The sequence below is a fragment of the Bacillus rossius genome, unplaced genomic scaffold (genome assembly GCF_032445375.1).
Source record: "Bacillus rossius redtenbacheri isolate Brsri unplaced genomic scaffold, Brsri_v3 Brsri_v3_scf110, whole genome shotgun sequence".
In the NCBI taxonomy this organism is placed as follows: domain Eukaryota; kingdom Metazoa; phylum Arthropoda; class Insecta; order Phasmatodea; family Bacillidae; genus Bacillus; species Bacillus rossius.
Window position 1 is genome coordinate 83575 of NW_026962124.1, and position 7810 is coordinate 91384.

Sequence of the window (7810 nt, forward strand, 5' to 3'; positions counted from 1 at the left end):
GCTGGCAAACTGTGCAACGCCGTCACAGACCAGCACAAGATGGCTACCATGGCCCACAGGGACCACAGGCAGGCCCTGTACCAGATGAACAACAATACTGGGCGCCACCAACCAGCAATCGGTACTCGACACTGGGGGAAGAGTACCCGACACTTGGCACATTAAATGACAGAGAGGCAAGACAATTCGCAAAACAGCAGACCGCCTATGCATACAACCAGCCTCGTCCGCAGCGTAGGCGACAACAGCGGCAACCGCGTCAGCCTAACCTCAACAGGGAATACGACCAGATGACCTCACAGGCAGGACGACTCCGCCAATACTCGGAGCACCCTGTGAGTGCCCCGACCGCACCAGAGCAACCCATGCTAATGCAGCAAGCCCCTGCTATGCCTGTGCAGGTGGCACCACAGATGGACACCACACCAAGCACAAGCAGTGCTCCGGCAGTTCCTGCACTGCAACCACAACCACATGGGACCACCACCATGCCGGCCACGATCGTGACGCGGAGTATGCCTCTGCCTACACCCCCAGCGGTCATAACACCTGACCGAGTGGCGGCCAACAACAGAGATTGCCAGGTGCTGCGTGGCACTCTCACCAAAGTGGCAGAAGCGCAGCCAATACTAATGGATGTGGCGCAAAAACTGTGCAACTTACTGGCAGCTTGGCTGGACACCACCATTCCACCAGAGAGCAGAATTCACCTCGCCGTCGACCTCATCACGGCCATAACCACAGCTTCCTCCCCCAAACATGACAGCACACCACACTAATGTCCCCCTTACAAAAATAGCCACCTGGAATGCACGAAGCATACGACATAAACTTCCAGAACTACAAGAATTTCTTCGCGAACACGACATACAAATTATTGCCATCACTGAAACTCACCTCTCCCCCACAGACAATCTGCGCATTCCAGGTTACATCATACACCGAACAGACAAGGACAACCATGGGGGGGGAGTGGCGCTGGCAGTGCGCACTAATCTACTCCACCATGAAGTTCACCTACCGGACCTAGGGCTCATAGAAGCAGTTGCAGTAGTCCTTACAATTAAAGGCAAGAAATGCACCATCATATCCGCAAATGCGCCGCCTGGCCGCTCTATTAAACCTGAAAACCTACAAGTCCTAGCCACATTCACCTCCTCCTTCCTTCTCCTAGGCGACCTCAATGCCAAGCATCCTGCATGGAACTGCCTACAAACAACCACAAATGGCAGGGTGCTGTTTGCACATCAGCAGCAACACCGTTATATGGTCTGCGCTCCCTACCATCCTACCAGATACCCTGAAAATCCCCAACATAATCCTGACATCCTAGACTTCACTATTTATTTTAATACCAACTTTGTTTACGAACTAGAAGTCCTCCATGAGCTCCACTCTGATCACCTGCCAGTCGTAGCAACATTAGAAGACGTCCACACACCTACAACCAAACCTAAGAAAATCCTTAACTTCAGAAAAGCCAACTGGCCAAAATTAAATTCCTACGTAGAACACCACCTCACTCCTGTCCCTACCATTACAACAGCTGCCGACCTGCAGGCGTACTCGGCAGAACTAACCAGAACACTCACCAAAGCCATCCAAAACTATGTCCCAACAACAAAGCCGAAACCTGATACAGTCGCCCTTCCCTTTCCCCTGCAACTGCTTCTCACTGCCAAAAATCAAGCTCGTCGTAGATGGCAACGCAACAGAACACCAGCACTCAAGAAGGACTACAACGATCTTCACTCCGAATTCCTCAGTCACCTAGCACTACACCGAGCCACACTGTGGGACCACAAAATCTCACACTTAACCACAGCCGACAACACTCTATGGAAAGCCACCAAATCATTAACTGCCAAACCCGTCATCATTCCCCCCATTCAACAGCCAACTGGAACATTCGCCTACACACCACAGGAGAAAGTGAAGGCGCTAGCTGACAGCCAGGAACTTGCCTTCCAGCCCAACATCCTCCCCAACAATCCGCCTCACACACTCCTAGTGTCAGAGCAAATAGCCAACATGCGACTAGCCACAACCACCACGGAACCTCTCCTTACCACAGAAATGGAAGTGAAAAGAATAATTAAATCTCTGAAGAACAACAAAGCGCCAGGAGCAGACAAAATCCCTTCCCTCGTCCTCAAACAACTCCAACTCCCTGCCCTTCAGGCAATCACATCCTGCATCAATGGCATCCTACAAACAAACTCCTGGCCACACACCTGGAAAGAAGCCAAACTAATCCTACTCCCAAAACCAGGCAAAAATCCCAAACTACCAACCAGCTACAGACCAATTAGTCTCCTCAACACGCTGTCTAAAGTCGCAGAGAAAGTGCTAGCTCGCCGCATCCAACTACATCTGGAAGAACATCGTGTAATCCCGGACTACCAGTTTGGCTTCAGGGCTCGTCACTCCACCACGCAACAATTAGTCCGTATTACAGAACACATTACACACGCATTCAACTGGCGCCAATACACTGCAGCTGTCTTTCTCGACATAGAAAAGGCGTTTGATCGAGTATGGCACGAAGGTCTGCTACACAAACTCCAGGTCATACAACTCCCGGACACATACATCAAAACATTAGACTCATACCTCCATCACCGCTCATTTCGTGCACACATTCCAGGCGCCATATCCACACCTAGACCAATACTAGCAGGGGTACCGCAAGGCAGTATACTAGGGCCCCTGCTATTTAACATATATGTAGCAGATCTCCCACAACTACCTGGAGCCAACATTGCGTGTTATGCAGACGACACCATGCTCTATACAAGCTCCCTCAGCCCCCACCTGGCTGTACGAAGACTGCAAGATTCGCTACACACCATAGAAGCATGGTTCACCGACTGGAGGACATCAATTAACGTAGGCAAATGCGAAGCCATCATATTCACGCGCCGGCGAGTCCCAGAAAACCTGCCGCAGCTCAACCTATTCAATAACGACATCGAATACAAAACAACTGTAAAATACTTAGGAGTACACATGGACCGCGGACTCACATGGAAGAACCACATCGCCAGTAAACAAGCTCAAGCCAACGCAAGACTAGCAACGCTGTACCCCCTCTTAAACCACAAGAGCAGCTTAAGTACACATAATGGCAAGATCCTCTACACAGCCTGCGTCCAACCTATAGTAAACTACGCATCCCCAGCATGGAGCTACGCAGCGCCAACACACTTGAAGAAACTACAAATCGTACAGAACAAATCCCTAAGAAGAATAGCGCAAGTTCCCATTTATGTCCCGATGCGCCTAATACACAAGGAACTTCGCATAGAAACACTGCACGCGCAACTCGTCAAGCAAGCCACTTCCTTTTACAAATCAGTCGAAACACACACCAATCCGCTCGTACACAACTTGGGACGATATAATCCTGAAGATGCCAGAAAATTCAAAAGACCGAAACACATTTTATGCGAAAAACCCCCGTAAACACTTAAAAAATACTCCGTCAAAATCAGTCGTGTTTTTCGCTCTCTCGCCAAGCCCGGGTCGGCGCTGATTGGCTGGTCCGCGCCGGTGGGCGGAGCCTAGGTGGGGGTACCCGCAGTCTGTTGAGGACTGGCGAGAGAACTTTCAGCCGAAAAACTCGTCTACACATTGTCACACTAAATTCCACATAACTTTTTAACTATAAACTCCACCGTCATGTTTGAACTGGCAAATTGTTCCTAAAACACTCACCATTAAGAAACCGTATCCTGATTCAACAAATTTCACCACCCTGATTTAAGAAACCAACGAGAATCGCCGTTTCCCCCTTTTCAGTGCAATTATCCCACATTCATTTTTAGTTTTCTTCCTAAATTATTGAAGTTTTGCAACATAATTTTCCCCCCACTCACCCTGTCATCTACTCTCCAGCAGCTGTGCTCCATGTTCCCCGCCCTCCCTGGGGGCCGCCACAGAGACGCCGCCCACAGTGCCTGTCGGCGAGGGAGAGGGCGCCATGTTCCAGAGAGCTGCTGCCATGCCCACCCGAATTTTTAGTGTTTAAAAATTATTTTAACGTCATAATTTTTCTCCCCCCCCCCCCAGTGCTTCTAAACCACCCCAGTAGTGAAAAATATATGCATATATAATTGTAATTATTAATTATATATGCATATATATTAAATATTAAAAATTTTTCGCAACATAAATCTAAACCCACGACTTCACCCATCATCTTGTGGCTCAGAGACGCCGGCCATAGTGCCTGAGTGCACGAGCCCCTTTATTAGCCTAACCGGGCTAATAGCCATTAAACTTAGTTATAGAACAATGTAAATATGTGTTGTATTTTTAGTTGCAGGTCGCGCCAGCAGTTCCTGCCGCCCTCGAGATGCCGAGGCCTAAATTGCCACATTCGCTCGTGCCTGCCGAGCACATATGCCGCATGGCGTGCTCAAAATGGCTCTTCCAGAAATCCCATCTGGGAGAACCACAGATCCCATTCGCCCTCATCCGCTTCCTATCCCTTCGGGCCCTCGGTTGCGTTAACTTTTCACTCACAGGCAACAGGTTTCCTCCAGTGCGCTCGCTGGTTTACTGTTGTCTACCCTTTGCTACTCCCCATAGGCTGTCGGGGTGCAAATTCCGCACCCCTGCAGGCTTGACCGCGCCAGACGCATGTCGCCAGCTGCTTCCCCCTCCCTCACAGGAGAGTGAAGACAGCATAGGCAGTTACTCAGTTTATCAAATTAAGCGTATAGGTCCCACCTGGCACGCATCAATTCCCTCAGTCAAATCATTCCCATTTGGTTAGCAGGGCTCACAAACACTTCGGCTGTGTGAGACTGACTTCAGCGTGGAGGGGCTGTAGTCTAAAAAAAAAAAAAAAAAATTCCCGTCTCACTCATCTAGCGACAGCGGCACAGCTCAGACCTACGATGCCCCCCAAGACGAGCGGTAAGGCAGCCAAAAAGGCGGGCAAGGCCCAGAAAAACATCTCGAAGGGCGACAAGAAAAAGAAGCGCAAGAGGAAGGAAAGCTACGCAATCTACATCTACAAAGTGTTGAAGCAAGTTCATCCGGACACTGGCATATCATCTAAGGCCATGAGCATCATGAACAGTTTCGTGAACGACATTTTCGAGCGCATCGCGGCAGAGGCCAGCCGCCTCGCCCACTACAACAAGCGCTCCACCATCACCAGCCGCGAGATACAGACGGCCGTGAGACTGCTGCTGCCCGGGGAGCTGGCCAAGCACGCTGTCAGCGAGGGCACCAAGGCTGTCACCAAATACACCAGCTCCAAGTGAGCAGGTCTGGTGTGCACATGCTTACATAAACGGTCCTTTTCAGGACCAAGAACATGATCATGAAAGGAAATGCTTCTGCTGCTGTTCTACAATTCCCTCAATCCCTATGATAGTAAATGTAAGCTTAACCAAGGCAGAAATATTTTCATTAAAAAAAGTCTTTAAGACGCATGGTTTACTGGCTGAGATATGTATATATTTTTTTTTTGCTTACTTCTGTGGTCATTAGTACATTGCTACAAATATATTTATATTTATATATATAAAAAAATAAATAAAAAAATCCTTTCTATTTAATTTAGTTAGATCATATATCAATATTAATGGCAAAGACCAGTTGCATCGATTCACTTTGAAAATAATTCCATTTGTGCTAAAACTGGACACAGTAAAAAAAAAAAAAAAATATATATATATATATATATATATATATATATACACACACACACATAATTCGAATTCATATTATGCTTAACTGCGTTTGAATTTGCAATCATGCACAAGATGTTTTGTACTTCGAAGTAAAAACAACATAATGTACTATTTAACTACCCACAGTACAAATGGATCCAAAAAAAAAAAGTGAATTTTCATGCAGACGAAAATGCTTACATTTATTCTATTTATATTAAGTACCCATTACTAACAGCTTATACTGGGTGGAATACAACAGTTGACATGATTTTACTTATATGGCAATTTAATATTTAACCAAAATTAATGGTAAACTAATATTTTAAAGTGTCATTTATGGCCCCTTACCTTCAGCATGTTTGCTTCCTTGCACACAAACGAGGACAAACACATCACCCAACTGAAAAAAAAAAAAAAAAAAAAAAAAATTTCACTTGCATCACAAATAATTTAAAATTTTTCACCACATGAAGTAAATATTTCGCAATAAAAAAAAATATAGCCCTAGGACTCGTGTGCACACCTTTTCTTCCCCACATCGCACACGCAAACAAAACTTCCAAATTATTACAAAATCACTCGATTATTATACATACATAAACACACATGTATTTTCCGAATAAGTGAGAAATGCAGGCCGATGAAAGTCAAATTTCGTTTCGGAAATTAAATCTCGCACAACTACCGACACATAACCAAACTTGCGTACATTTACATAGCATTAACCCTCTAAATAATAAACAAATGAAAGCAGAAAAAACAACATCGCTACCCACCGCGCGCGCTCCTGGCGGCGGGAGTAGGAACTACTTTGCACACAGACCGACATAGCCCCCTGCCAAAAACAGTAAAATAAATAATATATATAAGTCTTTTGGCGGGAAAAAATTACTCAACCGCCTGGGAGCACCCTAGTGTGTGCCTGTCTTTAGGTTATGTTACTTTTAACTTCATTTTCTACAGGCAGACGCGAGGGTGCTCGCCCATTATTTTTATTTTTTTAAATTCTTTCCTACCTTTGGTGTGCCATGCAAGAATTTATCGTCAAAATGGCGGCCCCGAGTGCAAATTTCTCGTCTGCACTGCTGGCTGGATGATTATGTGATGTTTTGAAGGAGGGTGTTTTTTTTTTTTGTTTGTTTGTGGGGGGGGGGGGAGGGGGCCGCTAGCTTTTTTTTTTTTTTTTTTTTTTTTTTTTAAATTTTCTAAACATTCATCTTTTATGTAACAGTGTTCAGCATTAAAAAAATTTAAAAGAAGAGGCACTTACTCATCAATTTCAAAACAGCCTATGAAGAAAAATAAAAAAAATTTAAATTCATTCCAGTTTTATACATTCATGATTTGATCACATGTATAACTTTTCTTTTTTATTACCTTATTTAATTTTATTATTATTACTACTACTGCTGCTACAACCTAGAAGATACCTCAGTGATACTAATACCTGCTGGTAAAGTTAAAGGTTTCACCTTTCTTTCTTTAAACATATCACAATACCTTTCTTGAGTTAAATATTATCTAATGGCTTTAAGAAGTTATGGTAATGTTCATCAGTTATAGAGTGTGGGTTTGTGTGTGTGTGTGTGTGTGTGTGTGAGAGTGTATTTTGAAGAGGGCTTTGGTGGTTGGGATGGTGAGGGTGGTGGGTGTTGTGTGAGGGAAAGGGGGGGGGGGAAGTAAAAGAGTGTTCATTACACGATTTCTCCTGTTGTTTGTAACAATCACACCTGGTATAGCTATTTCGAGTGGCAAATACAAACTGCAAAAAAAAAACATCTATATCATTGCCAATGGCCATATCACGATGAACACACCGGTTCTCGTCCGATCACCGAAGTTAAGCATCGTCGAGCGAGGTTAGTACTTAGATGGGTGACCGCTCGGGAACACCACGTGCCGTTGGCACTACTATTTTGCACCCTACAGAAAAAAATTTTTTTTTAAAAATTTCAATTTTAAATTTTTTTTCCCCCACAATCACCACATTTCCCCCCCCCCTACACACACACACACACACACACACACTCTCTCTCAATCAATCAATCAATCAATCAATCAATCACTCACTCACTCACTCACTCACTCACCCACCCAGCAGCTGTGAATCTTTGCATGTG

At 45.2% G+C, this 7810-nt stretch overlaps 1 non-coding gene across 1 annotated transcript; it reads left to right on the plus strand.

Annotated features, from left to right (window-relative positions):
- Nucleotides 1-7479: 7479 nt before the first annotated feature.
- LOC134543519 (5S ribosomal RNA) lies at nucleotides 7480-7598 on the plus strand. Its single transcript, XR_010077012.1, has one exon. It is a non-coding gene; the product is annotated as a 5S ribosomal RNA (ribosomal RNA).
- The last annotated feature ends 212 nt before the right edge of the window (nucleotides 7599-7810 follow it).